Genomic DNA, 18,331 nt, shown 5'->3' with positions numbered 1-18,331 from the left:
ACGGCAGGGCCGGGGATTCTGCCCGGGGCCCCTCCCCGTCTCTCGTTCCCCCGTGGGGCGCCCCGGAACCGCTGCCCCGAGTCCCCTTTGGGGCAGCGCTGCCAGCCCCGGGAGCGGGCACGGCCCCGCCGGGGATCGCCCTGCACAGCCCCCCAAAGCCGGGCCGCCTTCCCCCCTCCTCCAGCCCTCGCAAGAGGGTCAGTGGTTTAACCAGGCGTCACCAGGACTTCTTTTTATCCCCGGTCCACTGAAGCGTGTGGCTTTCAGTGACTGATGGCCGCTGTGGCTGTACGCGGCACAGTTGCTCTCACGGTGCGTGCTCCAGATGGGCACGTCCCGCAGGCTCGGGGCGGGGGGGCACAGCCGCTTTGGAAAGGCCACCGAGACACTGAGATTTGTTCTGGGTCAAGCCTCCCCTAACGCCAAAGTTGGGAAACAACTTTCGCAGCGTGTGTCGGGAAGGGAGGGAGCGGCAGAGGAGCGGCAGCGGGTGCCGCGGTGCGGGGCGCCGGGGCTGCCCAGGCCGGGGGCCGCCGTGGCCGGGGGCTGTCCCCCCACCCGCCCGGAGCATCGCCCCCGTTCTGCTTCCTCCCCGAGCCTCGGACGCGCAGACAGCACGTTTCCAAACTTTGAAATGCCAAATCAAGTTATTGCTGTGGCAGGAGGCTGCTTTCGTATCTGTGACAGCTGAGTTTTCCACATCGATTATGTGACACTGCAGTTCATTTACACAGCTCAAAAGCTTAAAGACACTGGAGGAGCCCCCGGTTTAACCCGAAATCCTAACAGAAAGTGAATCAACTTTCTGGCCAGTGTTTAAACTGATAGATCAAAACTTAATTTGGAGAGACAGAAAGGGAGAGAAACGACAGCACGGATTTATCTTGCCCGGCGTCCTTCGCTGAAACTTTAGAAACTGCGGCGTGGAAAATCCAGGGCCGAGATGCTAATGAGAAGGAGCGCGTTGGGTGTTCAGGGATGTTACACATTTCAGAACGCGGATTACAGCCACCGGTTTTTTGAGCGGGTGCGTGAAATAGGTGCCTGGGCCGAGGCTGCCGGGTGGCTCCGGGGTCGGGCACAAGTTCCCGGCCGGGCTGGAGCCTCCCGGGCTCGCCCATCCGGAGCGCCCCGGCCCCGCCACCGGGCGCCAGGGAGGCCTTGGGGAAGCGGGGGGTGGTGCTGGGAGGGTGGCATGGGGACGTCTCCCATGGGGACGGGATCGTCCCCCTTATGCTGCCGGGTTCTTCCCTGCGCTTCTTTTAGTGGGGGCTTTCCAGGAGCCAGCCCAGCGCCCGCTCCCTGCCGCTCCCTCCCCCGTCCTCGCCGAGGTGTCATTACTTGCTGTTAGAGCCTGGAAACAATAAAGGATGTGGGACTGGGCTTTTATTGATTATTTGTCACCCTGTATTTGTCAGTTTCAATAACTTTTCCTGAAGTTTTACTTACGGGCACTTGAGCTTTCGGATTAGGCCAGCTCTGCGGATTGCAGTGAGGGGTAATTATCCGCTGGCCTGCTTCCCTGCAGCCGGAGAGAAAAGAGCATTAACGTATAGAATGGGCAGGATCCGGCCTGAGCCCCCCCTAAAGCGCTGCCCGGGCCAGAGGCGGGAGCAGCCGCGGCCCCGCCAGCTGCCCCCGGCCCCCCCGCCGCCCCCAGCCCCGGGGTGCAGCGAGCCCTCGCTCTGCCTCCCGGGGCCCGGGCCGGGGGCTCCCCCAGGCCGCCGGAGCCCCCCCCTTCCCTCGCTTTAGAGGCGACAGATCAGCCCTCAAGAGACGGTCCCGCTCTCGGGAGGGGGGACCCGCGGCTCTGGGGCCCGAACCGGGGCTCTCGGCTGCGGCCAAATCCCCGGGATTCAATTAAAAAGCTGGCTCGCGCCGCTGGCGGGGAGGCGAAGCCGGGGGATTTGTATTATGAAGATCGACTCTTCAGAACTGCCCGCCTGGCAGCCCGGCCGCGCTCCCGCCGGCCGAGGGGACCCGGCTGCCCCGGGCGGAGCCCCCGGGAGCGGCAGCGGAGCCGCGCCGGGGGCTGCGGGACCTGTGGAGAGCGCGAGGGGCAGCGGCCCCCGCCTCCCTCGCAGTGTTTTCAGAGAGGGGGGTCAAACCTTCCTCGAGAGAAAAGACCTTATCCCTGGCCATCTTCCTCCTCTAATAAGTTTCCTACATCTTCCAAGCGCTGCTCGCTGCTCCAAACGCGCTCCAGCCGTACACATTGCAAGCACGCTAAAGGCGAGCATCATCGTTCCGCGGGCTGGCAGGGTGCCTATCGTGGCGAGGATAGCGTTTGATGTGCTGTATCTCATGCCACTGCAAGCTAAGAGACAAGCGAACACAGAGTGCCCAGTTACACGGGATTTAATTACAGCGGAATGCATTCTCCATGCTGATTAGGAGCAAAATCAATCGGGGGCTTATTTGCCACAATGAACCAATAAAAACCCAATTTATTAAAGCAATAATCTCAGCCCCAAATGGTTTAAATATTATTGTTTCAATGGCATTGAGGGAGTTTGGAGTAAAAGTGTTACACAGCGAAGATCGGGGAGCCCTGCTCCGTGAATTGAGTAGGAGTTGCTAACCCTGCTCCAGGAGCTCACTTTCTGGCTCAGAGGTCTTGGAAGAAGGGGGCCAAGTTCCTCTGTATCAGGTCCAGGTGTCTGGGTCACTGCAGGACCTACAAGGCAAGATGCTCGGTGGTCCACAGCTGTCTGTGCTGAGGCGAATGTGGCAAACAGCTTCCTACCAGGTCTTAAGGGTTTCCTGCTTTCCAGTGATTTATATGTGCAATTCCTGGAGGAGGGTAGGCCACACAAAGATCCCCAAGCTATAGGCCGACATAAAAGCCTTGTGAAATTGTTAGAAAAACACCACATAATGTGCCAAAAATCATTCTGGTAAAGACGAGGGAGAAAGGGATTCCCTCAGGAGGGTGCTGAGCACCAGGCTGGGGCACACGGGGAGAGCGGGGCACCGTGGTGGCCTCTGTTCCCCTCTCCCACATGAAATCAGTCCCTAGCCATGCCACCCCACGGGGTGCAGGGTGCTCCCCTGGGCACTCGGTGGGAGGGGGTGTGGGAGAGGCAGCGCTGGTGGGCCAGGTCACCCTGGGAACTGCGGGGTCCAGCAGAGCTTAAAGTCTGTGACTCAGGAGATGCTGATTTTGCTTTACAGCTTTCTGTAACTCCAGTCATCTCTGTCCCAAACCGGAGAGGACCTCATTTCCTGCTCAGTGCTGTGCCAGCCACAAGGTCTTTTCATAAGGCTGCCAGGGGTGCCTGGCTGCGGGAAGGACAGTCAGTGTTTGTCACCAGGGAATGAGCTGGCATCATAGCTCTAATCTGAGTCAACAACCTGGCTAGCCCTGAGCATGACTTCATAAATCATGGTATCTAATTGAAAGGCACATGCTTGTATATACAGTGTTGTTCAAAAAGAAAGAAAAAAAAATAGAATTTAACAAATACTTTTTTCTTTCCACTAGCCTAATGATCAGTCACCTGATTGTTTCAATTTACATTATTTCATGCAGAGAAAAAAAGCAAAAGTATAAAAACATCTTGTATAGCCATAACAAAAACACAAATGAAAAAATTCATCTCCTAATGAGAGGCTTAGCCTTTTTCTAACACATCCTTAATAATAGGGGAAACAATCTTTAAGTGTTTTTAATTTAAATTGTTTTCATGTTTAATTCACTATTGCTAAATAATATTATTAAGTGTCTATGTATCCATTTAGCGTTGAGGCATATGATATTTCAAAGCAATTGAACCAGTTTTGAAAGGAGAAAGAGTCCTGTACCGTGCCTGCATTCACTGTTTTTTTTAATGTTAGTTAACACACGTATGCTGGACTGCCTTTTTTTCATCCTTCCAGCAGAAATGAAAAGTAAGTCTGGAACAAAAGATCAGTTATGTGCTTTTTGCTTCCCACACCCAAACCTCCTGCTTTATTTTTGTATCCATAGGGTATGTGTGATCTCCTCCCATGAGAGGCAACTCAGCAGCTCGGTCCCCTCTGCCATCTCAGCACTGCCAGTGGAGAAGCCCAGGAGGAGCAGAGCAGTGCCTGAGCAGCAATTTGAATATCCATATTTAACTCTTCAAACAACAGAAGACACTTCAGAACCATGTGTGAGACAAAATGCCATTAAAGTTTCAATCATTAAACCTCTGTTTAGCTGTACTCCAGAAATGAGCAGTTCATAACAAGCGGGGAATACTGATTGACAGTTTGCCATCAGGAGCCCTTAAGTAGGATTTTTCCAGCTATAATGCAGTGTACTCTTCAGTGCTCCCTTTTGCAAGATGCTATTTCAAGTAGAGGAGCATGAGGAAAATTTACATAAAAGCTTTGTATGTAATATGTGATTGCTCTGAAATTAAGAAGCACCAGTTTTCCCCTTATTGTTTCAGAAATGAAGAGTGCACTTTGTTTTCTTGTTTACTTAGTGTGCTCTGTGATCCCTTGATGTGTTTCAAGTGTTTTCTGTCAGCATCACGAGACCTTGCTTACCTGCTAAATTTTATGTGTGAAGTGATTAGTGTTCAAAGTGCCTGAAAAAACCAGCACTAACGATGTCTGACAACTTTTGGGTTTTTTTTTTTTGCTTTTTCCTCTTAAATAATATTTCATGGTACATTAAATAGGTTATGCCGTCTCTTCTGAGAGACCAAAGCAATGTGTTGCTGCATACTTAATGTTTCACCAAGCAGATAGTTTTTAAAAGGAAAAAAACCCGAAGGCAGCATAGAATATTTTTTTCCCTTAACCTTGTCTCAGCTTCTTCTCAGTTCAATAAGAAGTGGTAGTAACTTGGAGAAAGATAAAGAAAAATAAATATTATTTCACAATAAACCTCTTAGTGTGTCACTTGTGATCACCAGCAGATATTAGAAATGCTTCTAGTTAAATCCACTGAGCATTATTTCTTCACAAGTTGAAATGTTTTTAGCCAAACTGTTCTCTCGATGCTCGCATCGGATGTTCCAGTCAGAGCCAGAGCAGCCCAAGAGAGAAGCAAACAATTAAAACTTTTATGTATTTGATTCTTGATAGACATCCCTACGAGGTAGGTTTTAACGTTTTTGTTTTTTTTTTTCTTCTTAATTTTTCGTCTTTTTTTTTTTTCTTTTTTTTTTTTTTTTTCAGTAAGAAGGATAAGCTTGGAGTGCCCAGTCACCGTGGTAACTGCCAGAAAAATTCTCCTGAAGTTTGAAGAGGTCAGCTAACGGGGTCAACAACTCTGGCCTCTCTCTGAGCTGGGCCTGGCAGGCTCCATCCTGCGGTTGGGGTGTTAGCGCAGGCTGAGCCCTGGGAGGTGGACCATTCCAGCTCTGATATAAATTTTTTGAGTCAGTTCACGGCCTGGACTCTCCAGGTGGCCTCCAAAATCGATTGTGACCTTGTGACCCTGTCTAACGGAGGCATAGCATCCAACCTAAGTAAGGATTTAGCCAGGAACGACAGCTTTCCACTGAGTGTTATTGGGGACAGTACAAACAGTTTGGGAAGCAAGGAGGTAGGTATGAGGAGCAGAGGTCATTAAAAGCATATTAAAAAACAATTTTAAAAATCCTTTTTAGTTGAAAGTTTTTATTTGCAGTAGCCATTCCTTAAATAAATCCTTCTGGTAACTATTTTTTCCTTCTATAATAACTTTGTATCAAGTGCTTCAGAGCAATAATACATGAAAAATTGTCACTTTGCATATTCCAAACCAAACTAATATTTTATCTACCTCTGGATTTTGAACTTGTAAATGAAGCTGACTGGCATGTGTTAAACTAAATGTCTATGAAGTGTTTTTTTTCTTAATATCATACAAACTAGGAGACTGGTTTTTAAAATGGGCTATTTATTTTAGATAGCATTTTCCCTAATATGTGCATTCTTTTTAGATTCAAAAGTCTCCTAATCCCTGTAATCTATTTTTAAACTGGGAAGTTAGGTAACATTCAGAATAGTGTGGAATGAAAATGTGTGAGTTTCACAGTTTTCCTTTACTGGTTTGCAGTACAAACAGAAAAGCTACAAAACTAATTATGTATTTTTATTGGAAAAAAACCTGATCATGATAAGATCATATTAATAGAGAACATGATATTTTTTTTTCCTTTAAGATTTTAAGCAACAAACTATGTGAGGGATGGAAGGGCTGTTGCAGATTTCTGATTTTGTTGTTGAATCTAGAAACTTGCCATTTGAGCAAGTGGATTTGCTCTTGTGTTTTATTCCCACTGCTACAAGACCTCGTGCATTGCTCACATGAATAATTGGTAATTGTCAGATCTATTGGACAAGGTCCTGTCTCTTATAGGGTCATCATAATCTGCTCCAGTGGGAGCAGGTTTGAACACCAGGGGTAAGAAATGGGGCTGAATTTTGCCATAAAATAATTTAAGGCCCACACCTACACATTCAAATATCCATAGTGACACTATGTAATTCTACCCTGAATACTAATAATAGTTTGGTTCTGGTGGTCATTTTTAACAGAGCTCTGCTGAAAAGAATTTATTCCCATTAGGAAGCATGTTGATTCAGGGATGTGGCTTGGGAGTTGAGCTTGGGGGGATGAAATTTATAGCCCACAGTGAGAATCAGAATATTAGCTTGTTTTTCAGGAAAAAAAAATTAAAATAGGACTGTAAATAGCTGGATGGTGAATCTTCAATATTTTTAAAACCATCTGGGTAATTTTTTATATTTTTAAAAATATATACTCATATCTGCTTTGTATTGTCAACACTCAGGGACCAAGTTCTACCTGACAAACAGGGGATCATTTCTGAAAACAGATAGAACTATTCCACTGGAACTTTTGGACCAGAAATGCCCCAGATTTTCCCTAAAGCCTCCAGCTTGGAATGAGGAATTGTTGGCAAAGGCAACAAGGAGATCTCAAGAGCTTTAACTTGCTGCAAATTCTTTAGTGTTGACTTCTGTAGATCTTATGGAATTTATAATCAGCTGCAAATCTACAAATGTCACTCAGAGTAGATCCTGGTCTTGCATGTTTTGTACCTCTTCACGTTGTTCAGTTCATCCACATCCAAGGATTTGGAGTGCCTAGAGGTGCCTGTGTTAGCAGTAGCTGCAGTGGACAGTTCTTCCCCATCAGTGCAGTGAAGCACTCACTCACATTTGACTGCTTGGAAAACTCCCTGAAGTGCAGGCTCTTTGAGTTTCACCAGAGGAATGTATGTGAACAAGCTTAGTGCTGTGTTAGAGATAAACCAGCAGAATCACCAAAGTCTGTGGTGGCAGCCAGCCCCTGCCCTATGCACCACTGATAACCCATGAAGCCTTTCACTGCAGCTGGTCTGGGGAATTGTATTAAATAGTAATGTCCATAGTCCTCAATTAAAATTCTTTATTAGATGAGTATGTGGCAGTCTGCAAGAAAATCTGAGGTCTGAGGGTAGTCTGCTACCTGAAAGCTCAGAGGATGTTTCCTGTACAGGAATATGTCTCAGGTCATGGGCCATGAGGTGTTGGGAGGTGTTTTGTTAATGTTTTCAAATTAAACACATGCCCAGTTAAATGAATGTATTTTATTACTCATACAAACAAACAAAACAACAACAACAACAAAAGAACTTCAAAATAAGATAAATAAAATAAAAGTGCTAAATGGACGCTGAAGCCTCAGCCTAGTTCATGTCTGCTTGTGTGCAAAGCCTGCATTCCCAGTGTCTGCAGGGCCAAAGAAGCTCAGCTTTAGAGAGCAGCACATTGCCGTGGCCTGGATCAGGGCTGCCAAAGGTCTCTGGGTTCTGGAGGAAGCAGGGAGGGCAAAATGAGCACTGGGACCCACAGGTATGCTGGCAAAAGGTCCTAAACAAGTGCTGCGCTTCCGTCTGCTTTTACTCCTTCCTCTCTGCCTTGAGAGTGTGTGGCTGGTGTCCAGAGGAAAAGTCAAACTAATTCTGATGCCTTTTCCTATTCTGGGTGGACTAATTCAGAGAAAGCACTTATGGCTGCCTTTGTGGAAGGGTTACAATATAGGTTCATACTTTAGGAACTGTAGGAAGTTCTTAATCCTTCCCTGCCTATGGGGCTGTCATTTATAGACTCGCTATTGTCTCATCTTTTATAAAGATGTTTCCTTACATTAAGGTTGGAAGAGCAGCCAGACTTTGCCATTGTTCACAGCTATTTCTGTTTGTGGCTTAATGCACATCTAGTATTCTGTTTATGCTTTCACTGCTCTCCTACGCAGCAGACTGTACCTACACACCAGCTTAGGTGACATCACTCTCAAAGCATTCATTTCTGTGTTTCTTTTTTTTCCCCTCCTGATTTGTCTGTGCATCTTGATTTTGCATTAGCCTAGTTTATTATAAGTAACCTGATAAAATACATTGGAACTTTATGCATTTAGTTGTCATTTCATCTTCATTTCTTGTTTGATAAACTTGCTTATAAAAAAAAGCTTTTAGGTTTTTGTTTTTTTTTAATAACAGCAAAACCCCTCTTACAATGTAAGAGGAATGAATTCAGCCATGAGCAGAAAAAAATTGAAGCATAGATCATTTTGAATGTGTAAAATTTAGCTTGGTGTTAATGGTGGTTTAATTACTGAATTTTTTTTTTGTTATGGCTATTCATAAAGACATCCATTGTTTTCTGGTTTGATTTATGTCCAGATTAGCCCCCTTCAGAACCTCATTTCTGGCAATCTCAGCAACATGTGAGGGCCTGGCAGCTTGTGCAGACATTGCCATCTTCCCTCACTGCTCCTTCTCCTGAGCTGTTCCACCAGCTCCACAGTCTGCCATTCCTCAGGAGCCCTTAATGATACCTCTTCTCCATCATCTGTTCCATGGCCCTTCCAGAACCAGGTGCTTTTGTTGAAGTTTTCAAACCAATTTAGAAATAGATACTGAAATAAGGGCAGGTGATGCGGTGGTGACATTGTGTCACTGCCTTCCTGTCCTGCATGGGAAGATAACAGACCTCCAGAGCTCAGCTCTATGGCCATACAATGAGAATGATAAAAACAACATCTTTGCAAACCACTTATATGTCTGAAAAATTTGATGCAAATTAAAATCTACCTAGGTTGTGTCAAACCTAACTCTACCCAGCACTTCACCTTCTCCGCCGCCCTCTCAGCTGCTTGAGACTTGCCAATAAGCCTTTCAGAGTCACTGCTTTTGCATGGTGTCTTGCAAAATGTGACATTTGGGCTTTTAAACTGCCCTTGTGTCATAACATACATAGCAACACTAATATATCCTTTTTCCACATGCATCCTCACTTTGCTGGAAAAAAAAAATCTCAATTCTGAACAAACTACAAACAGCTTGCTGATGCAGGGTGAGGAGTGCCCGGCAACCTTTGTGTGCTCAAGGCACAGCTTTATCCCGGCCATCAGTGGGACAGTGCACATGGGAACGTGTGATCTATTCCTTCCTGAGCCCCAGTGATGCCTTGCTTTGCAGTTCCTCTCGCTGGTGAGTCGCTCTTGTAATTTCCAGTTATGTAACCCATCTCATTTTGTGAATATGTGAATTTAACAGCTGTCAGTGTCAGCAGCGCCTGGGAGGGGTGTGTGTCTTTTTTTTTTTTTTTTTTTTTTTTTTTGGCAAGCTGGCATTACTCATCAGTCTCATGGTAGTTTTGTTTGAAAAATGCTTGTGTTAGAAAAAGTGGATTTATCAGCTCAGCACTGTATGGTGCTAGCATGCAGCTCAACAAAAGACAAGTGCTCATTTCAGTAACGCTTGCAGCATTTCATGGGGCCCCCAAATAGGCTGAACAAGGCTTCTCTGGCAACTAACCCCAAGTACAGTGGGAAGCTATTAAAGTGGCAGTGTCACTGCTTGGAAAAGGGATTTGGTTTTCTTCCATCATTTATTGCTGCAGGGGGTTTTTTGTTTGTTTGTTTGTTTTCTTATTAAAGACTATGAACTGCACTAGGAATTTCCCTGAATATTGGAGAAAAAAGAGGCTTTACTGAAAATTTGTGCTTCTAGAAGTGACTTTTTTCTCTCATGGTTTCTTGGAAGATAGATCAAAATGTCAGTCTGCCCTTCCCAAAGTGGATCTGTTTTATGGGGAAAAATAAGATACTTGCAGCTTTTTCAAGTAATACTACAAAGTCAGTGGTACTGCAGCCTTTCAGGGAGAAATCATTCTCTGTTCAAATCAGTTTATTTTCAGAATGATTTGCTGCACTTACACTTTCTTTTGTAGCTGCTCTTCCAGAATGCAAATACAACCTGGAGAGTTTTCTGTATTTAATTGAATGTGTCAGGTGGTTGAAATCATGTTTTAAAACCAGCATTACATACTGCAAATGTGTCAAACCCTTTGTTCACATTTATTTAAAACAAATGTATCTTTCTGTATTTGTTTATTTATTCTCTCTGTTTACATTTCACACAGATGGTAAAGATAAACCAGTGGGTTTAATTTTTGCTGAAAAATTGCCTTTTACGTTTTTAGGTTCTCATAATCCTGGCAAGATGCTACAAACCCCACGTGACAAAGATCACAGGGAAATACTTGAAGAAACCTCTGCCATTAGCTGTGCTGTAAGATTTATAAAAGGTTCAATTTCATAAAATGCAAATTCTGGACTAATTGTTCCTCTGCAAGCCTTAATGGTCTCTGAGCTGCATAGTTAATCTACTACCTGCCTCTACTCACGTATCCAGCAGAATTTAGAGCGGGGTAAAACACGCCTTCACACATCAGTTACATCTATTTTAACTTTTCTTTTGACAAGTTCTGCTGATTGTGTCCAGACAAATGGATTTGGACTTGCACACTCTTAAAGCTGCACCACATCCCCCGTGGGGACACCCACCCACAAAAACGTTTCCATGGGTTCACCTCCCATGCGTGGGTGTGCTCCAGATACTGCCATGGTTGAGGGGCAGGAATGGGTGGATGCAATTCCTGGGTCTTCTTTTGTTTCCCCTTGAAGAGAGGTGGCTACAGGGAGCTGTCTGCTCTCTGCAGGGACACAGGTTATCCACAGCTCCTCAGAGCTGTAGAGGCCAAAAACATGAATGCACTGCAGCATTGTTGTGCCTGCACACACACCATGTACCCCTGCAGCTGCAGTGTCCTGCAGCCACCTCTGGATACCAGGAGCTCACTGTGATCAACCCTCTGGCCTTCCAACACGGGTGAAGACAACACTGAGGTAGCAGGTCAGATACTCATATCAGAAAACCAGGTACTTGCTGCAGTGTTTCTCTAGTGTGACAAATCAGAGACCCTGGGTCTTTAGTCAGACCAGGCACAGGTCAGGGACTGAAATATTTGTCCCACACCTACCTCAGCAAAGTTGTGGTTGTTGACTTGAGTGACAAGGGAATTGAGAGGACTGGGATGTCTCAGCCCAAAGTCCCTTAAGCCTTGGCTTGATGGGTGAGATCTTGAACACAGCCAGAGCCAATGACATTAAAGGCTTTATAAAAGCAACAGTGCCAGTTTAAAATCAACCTCCCACATTACCAGCAGCCTCAGCAGGTGTAACGTGATCCAGGTAGCCCAAGCCAGTGAGTAAACAAACTGCTGCTTTCTGAATGAGCTGCACCAGAGAAATGCTTCTAACTGGGAATTACAGTGGCTATTTGCACTCAATGAGTTGTGCAAATGAACAGGCTCCTATGATTCTAATTCTTATTCCACGCAGGTTTTTCTCTCTACACCCAAAATGAAGTAGGGAAAAAGTTGTAGGGAAAAAATTCCCTGATAAGCCTGGAAAGTTTAGTGGGATTGGGCCTGATCTAGCTGCTTGAACTTCAGTGGGGTCTGTTGCTGGGTTTCCCTAAGTTAGAGAAAACAATCCTGCTGCTTCCAAACTGCCAAGTCAGTCAGAGGAATTTAATATTGTCCCTAAAGAACTGCTCTGCTGCTCTTCTGCTGGGTTCCCAGTTCCATTTCCAGTAAGCAGTATTAACTTAGGGGCTTTTTACTTGGCTACAACATTGCCCATTTTTTTCTCCTTCAGCTCCAGCTCTTAAACCTTCATAGAGCCTTGCTGTGTAGGCCAGCTGAGCAGAGGCTGAATGCACCATTTTAGATCCTTTCGGTGTTACTGCCTGGCTCCCCAACTGGAGAAGTGCACAAAAGCAAAGGAGGTGGATCTGTCCAAGTAGAGCCTGGACTGTGACAAGTCTCATGGGCTTGGCAGGGTCTAAGACTCACTGTGGAGTCCTTGGAATGTGCAGACTGAGGGTACACCACACTGAGGATCCAGCAGCCCAGCTCTGCTCCAGCGTTTCTGCCTCCCAGTCTGGGTCCCATCCTGCCCCAGAGAGCCTCTCCCCCCTCCCCTGCCCACGCTCCACTTATTCATGAGTTATGATAACATATAAGCAGCTTAGAGAATTCTTATCAGAATAAGTTGAACACAATGCAACATTTAACTCTTAATGACAGCCACCTCTGACTGTGAGTGACATGTTATAAATTATGTTTGAACTGGATTTTTTTTTCTTCAGAGGCAGATATTCCCTCTGCCACCCAGTCAGCCCTGTAACGTTGCACTTGTGGCCTTAATCCCACTTGGATGTGTGCCCTGCTGCCTCCACTTTCCGTCACTTGGGTACTTTAGTATTCTTGAACAAGTGAACAATCTTTGTTTCTGTACCTTATTAGGCCAAAGACCATAGCAGCGAGTGATGGCATCAGCAGGCCCTGCAGGCAGGATTCTCTGCAGACACAGCCAACCTCCAACAAACCCCTTTTTATCCTCCTGTTTCTAGGAAGAATTATGATGGTGGTGCCCTGCTGTTGATCAGTCAAATCTGTGGTAGGCCTAGAGATAAGTCCTGTAAGTGTGGTGTACTGTAAAACAGCGGCTCCCATTCATTAGTAGCTTGTGTGTAATAAACCACCCAAAGGAGGGGGGTGGGGAGGGAGAGGGACGAGCAGCTGCAGTGTGCAGGAACAAACAACACAACTCATTCTTGGGAGCCAAAACTTTCTAATTTGCTGCTGGGCTGCTGGGAGCACTCAAATTCTTTCTGATAATACGCTCGTGCCCTCAGTGTCTCTCCTGGTGTTTCCCAAGTCCTGCTCTCTCGAGGTCCCTGAGTCTGGGATAGTTTCACTTTGAACCCAAAACACAGAGGGGAGCTGAGTGGGGAGGAGGGGAACACATCAGTGCCCAGTGTTTGCAGACTCTGACATAAGAAATCCTGGACTCCCAATGGTTCTGCTGGGAATGGCTGGTGCATGGATCTGCTCCTGCAGTGAGTAAACAAAGCATCACATGGGCTGAGAGCAAGCAGGAGACAGGGAGCAAACCCAGGGCTATCTGGGCATGCATGAGGACAGAGTGTCTCAGATGTGTTACTGACTTACAGCCCGCTGGAATATTTAGGAACCTCTGTCTCCCAAGAGGTAAAAACCTCAAACAAACCTCAAATGAGTAATAGCTGAAAAATTATTTGGCTTAATCTGTTCCAGTTTTTTTCACAAGTTCTGGTAAATCTTTATAGCTTGTAGGCAGGTGAATTTAAATGCAGTCTGCTAAATATAATGTAAGATGTTGCATGTGTTGAGACACAAGTAGTTCCTAATATTTGCATAGCTGTGAATACATTGGTGCTTTTGGATCTCAGCCTTGGACCTTCCAACTGCCTGTGGAATATTTCAGACCAGGATGTGAAATTATTGAGTGTTGCACAACTGCTCTCATAGACCAGGCCTTTGTGCTGCTGTTTGTATTATCACAGGAAAATGAAATTATTTTCAGATAGCTGCTGCTCTGGAGGAGTGCTGTACCCTCACAGAAGATGACAGTGGCTGCTTTTTCCAGGGATGTACCAGGCTGTGATGGTGCTTGGACAGTCTCCTAACATTTGTATAGACAAGGGTTACTTTAATGGCAAATTCGGGCTTGGGCCAAAATGCAAGCACTCTTTATGGAGACAAGGCAAAATTGCAGATTTGAGGTTTTCCACACTGCTGGAGGAGATCCATCTCCCTCCTCTCTAGGAGGAGCTGTGCTGTGAGTTTTAAGCTCTGAAATGAGAGGGGCTTCTGCCTGACTGCTGCTTGGTAAAGTTACCCAGTGGGCTGAGATGAAAACACCCTGAAGAGCATGTTAAATAAACCTGGGCACAAAATGTTTTTGTTTTTTTTTAATCTTCTGAAAGTTCAGGTAGTACAGCTTAGGTAGTTCTGATTGTGGCATTTTGAACAGAGTCAAAATATCTTGACATTTTGGTTTTCCTTCCCCAGACTTAGGTAAGTAGGTAAGTTGATAGCTTTAAAACCAAAATTGGCTGCTCACTGCCCATTCCCAGCATAGAGCCTGACTACTCTATGCTGTTTCCAGGATTTTCAACTAGAACTGCAACAAGGAGCATTTTATGGGAATCTCTCCATGACTTTTCAAAACAAATTGCAAAGACAACACCTCTGGTAATTGCTGCACTGTGTAAGTAGAGGAGAGACCCATCAATTGGAAAACTCCAGCGCTGGTCAGACTGCCCTGCTCCCAGACAGCTGGCAGCACACAGCAGGTACCTACCTGTGGTCCTGCTGTCAGCAGGTTTGAAGTTATAGATGAGACCAGCAAACTGAGTGAATGTTCTGGGTAGCTATGAAACCGAGGGGTGGAGGGTTTTGTTTCAGAGGGTTTCAGCCCCATCTCCAGCACAAGCAAAGCCATGTAATCCTTTCTTTTGCAATTAGAGCTGAAAAATAGCCCCGGGCCAGAGCACTTGCACAAGGAGCAATTAGACAAGCTAGACACTGGGAAAAGCTAAAAATAGCAGATAATCTGCCTCCACAAAAATACCTTGAATCATTAGAAAAGGACATTTTATGAATTTCCTGGGAATCATTTAGTACTTTAATATGTTCACAGTGTTCTGCCTGAAGGGGCTATATTCCAACTGCTGCTTGGCAGAGGTAAGCATGAGTAACATGACTCTCTTCTTACACTTGAGACATTGAGAAAACCCGAGTAAGTCCTGAGATTTTCATACCTAGCCAATCGAAATTGAGGCATTGAGTTGATTCATATTGAACTCAGAAAAAAAAATATGCCCTACTGCTCTTTTAAGAGAAAAAGTCTAATAGTTTTGGGGAAAAATGACTTATTTTTGGTTATTTAATGGCTCAGACCAGTCTTCTTTGAAAAAGAATGTATGAATCAGTGATATTCCTCCATTAGCTGAATCCAAACTATTATAAAATAGTTTATTTTAGAAAGTATATTATTTGAAAAAAGGATGGCAACTGCTGACTTATTTTGCAGCACTCCTGAGCTGGATGAAATGTATAAACAAAGAAACCTAACTACAGCTGAATATTTTTAGTCCTTTGCAGGACTACATATGACGCTATTTAATTAAGAATGTCTCAAAAAGGATGATTTGACTGTTTCTGGTTAAGCTCCCAATGCAGGCTTTAAAAATGTAACAAAACTCAGACCTGAGGCTTGCAGGCAACAAACCAGAATTAGCCATTTGCTAATCCATGTGAGAAAGGGGTTGCAGGTTGCTACAACATTTTGGGGATTTTTTTTTTTGCTGGATACTTGTGTAATACTGTTTGAAAAATGTCGTGACCATTAAATCACATTCTGTTCCGTCTTTATTTACAGGAGACAATTCAAGAGGAAAAAAGCTATAATATGAAACAGCAAATTGTGAGCATCTGTGCACACAGCCCTATGTGTCCTGGTACCACTGCTGGCACACACTCTCGGAGAACTTTCAGTGACGGGTGACAACTTTGGGTTCCTGTCCCTCTGTTTCTGTGTGGGGCCTCCTGTTTACTCCCAGAGCTGCTCGTCCCCATCCCAGCGGAACGCGCTGCAGCACTGCCAGCACCCCACCAGCCTCATGGCAGGGCTGTGATACCGGAATCCCAGGAGCTCTTTCCCCACTGCTCTTGGAGCAGCAGAGATTTTGGTGGCGAAGGGGCTGTGTGGGGTCTCGGGGCGCAGGAGGCACCGCTGGCGCTGGAGCTCCTGCGGGAGCTGGGCCCCCGAGGGGTCTGTGCAGGAGCTCATCCATGTCTGTGCTCTGCATCCAAACTGGGGCTGTTTGCTCACCCAGCTGCTGCCGTGGGGTGACTGGGGCTGGGGAGGGCAGCTCTGGGGCTGGAATTGCCGGGATCCAGCCCATCCCTTCGGCATCCCCCGGCCTGAGTGAAACCGCATAAAGTTTCTCCTAAATCTGAATTTAAAACGCTTTCAAATTGACAACCTCCTTTTAAATAAAAACATTTATGTTAAGCAAAAGGGATGTTTGCTTTTACAAATAAATGGAATTATGGTTCTAAGATCTGACTTAATCCTGAAGTTCTTAGACTGCACAGTAAGTAGAAAAGAAAGAGGATTGCTTGGAGGAGCAGGAGTTAGCAGGATCAGGCTCCATGTTACCTCTTCTTGCTTATTTTCCTTCTGGCATTTAATATACCTTTCTCAGAACTACCAATGGCTATTTATAACAAAGACAAAATAACTTCACATCTATTACCTAATTGAAAATAACAAGGGATGGTACAGAGCGTGCCCATCCAGTTTTCCTGCTGGAAAAAATGTGAGGATTCCTAAACAAACAAAAACTGCTCTACCTCCAAATGTATTCTTATGCTAAAGTCATGTCCTTTTGAAATTAATTTCAGGACTTTTCTCAAATGTATTGTAATTCTTTGTTCTTTTTCTACACAGTTTTCTTTGTGAAAATGTATTTAAAAATCTGCATTGAGGTTTCAAAGGGTCTGAAGGAAGACATTTACAGAGTAATAATACCATTTGTATTTGTTATATTTCTGAAAATGGAATTGCTGATCAGACAACATTAAAATACTTTTGTATTATTTTTTTGTGTGGCTTCATGACATTTGTATATTTCCAGCTGTGATTTTGGTACCTGTGTAGCCAGGTTAACAAGGAAAGTAGGATCATAAATTTTATTATTACTCCATCCAAGTCAATCTGTTTTATAACCCCACCTCTGGTCTCAGTACTCTCTGAATTCAGGGATTTGGTTTGAAGTACCTGTATTCCAGCAGGAGATTTCATATTCAGGACAGCTAAAGCTGAAAGAAGCCTGGGCAAGAAGAGAGATTTGTTTAGTAGATGCATTCAAATGAGTCTCTTCCAAAGAGTAAAATGAAGATTGAATGAAATTTATAGTGGCAATGTCTCTTTTGGGGACTGCAGAAAAACGCCTACACAGAATTGGACCTGCAATTCCCCGTCCCCTCATCCCTCCCAGCACCTTCCTATGGTTCCCTCTTTCCCACAGAACAAGGGAATGGCTTTCTGCCAGCTCAGCTGGGGGACCTGGCTGGGGCTGCCACCTGCTGCAGCCCCTGGAGACCCCAGGACACCCTCCAGGGCTGCTGGGGCTGCCCCAGCTGGTGAGACCCCTCATTGCCATGGAGATTGGGTGGGCAGTGCTGCTCTGCAGCAGCCCACATCCTGCCTGATCCTTCCTGCCTGGGGTGGGCTTGGGTACACATCACTTGTTTGAAACAAATTTATTGGCTCTGGTGCCTGGTTTTTGTGCAGAGGGACAAATTGAGCCAGAAATTCAGGGGATTTCCAAGCTGAATCTCCACCCCATTGTAGGGTCTGGCTCTTGCTGTAACTCTGAAGTGAAAGAAACTGTCTGTTGTTATAAAATAAAGCAGTGTTTTAATGTTTTTGCCACTGAAAATTTTCAAAAGCAACGTTTAGATTAAAAAAAAAAAAGTGCCTTTTTTTTCCCCCTCATGAACATGCAACATGAAACATTTTAGCCAGCTCCAGGTTGAATCCAGCTCACTTTATCTTTTTAGATTCAAATTTAAACTAGTTTCTATTCAAAGTTTTTAAAGGGACACACACAACGTCATTCTTCAGCGTGACATTTGAGTCTCACCCCCTGCCAGGAGGGATACCTTAACCTCCCTGTTACTGAAAAGACCAGAGACAGAAAAATAGCTTGGTTTTTTTGTACATCCCTTCACATGGCCACTTGCTACTACTTGGAGTAAAGTGAGTTCATTGTAACTCCTCTCTTTTGTGTTCCACCTTCAGTTTGTATGGGACTTTCTGTAGCTGTACAGACATGGACACAGGAAAAATGAAAAAGCAATTTCTGTCTGCCCTCAGGAAGATCACTATGTGGATTATAAGGGCTGCGTGGACTAGACACAGGGAGACTAAGTGAAAAAAAAGATTGTTTTGTAGGTGATTTTGGGGACCATCAGTTTATTGATGCCTCCCCAAAAAGAAATATTAAAAAGTCAAGCTAAACTATCCCAATGTGTCAGTGGAACTGTACTCCAGGCTGTTTTTGCAGCAAATGCTCTAAATGTAGCTCTGAAATTGATGTGGATAAATCTGAAG

At 45.1% G+C, this 18,331-nt stretch overlaps 1 long non-coding RNA gene across 6 annotated transcripts in view; it reads left to right on the top strand.

The window, feature by feature from the left end:
• Window positions 1-16,812, top strand: part of LOC111933369 (uncharacterized) — a 274,768-nt gene extending 257,956 nt beyond the window's left edge. For 5 of the 6 annotated variants that reach the window (XR_015274548.1, XR_015274547.1, XR_015274549.1 and 2 more), the window contains 2 exons: window positions 3,971-4,136; window positions 5,155-6,659. This is a non-coding gene — a long non-coding RNA (uncharacterized LOC111933369). Of the gene's footprint in view, window positions 1-3,970; window positions 4,137-5,154; window positions 6,660-10,458; window positions 10,548-14,848; window positions 14,893-15,589 lie in introns of those variants that run through there. The other variant, XR_015274546.1, reaches the window with a different exon arrangement.
• Window positions 16,813-18,331: the final 1,519 nt, after the last annotated feature.

This window comes from Cyanistes caeruleus, chromosome 10 (genome assembly GCF_971803275.1).
Source record: "Cyanistes caeruleus chromosome 10, bCyaCae1.hap1.1, whole genome shotgun sequence".
NCBI lineage: Eukaryota > Metazoa > Chordata > Aves > Passeriformes > Paridae > Cyanistes > Cyanistes caeruleus.
This window is presented reverse-complemented; position numbering and strand designations above follow the sequence as displayed.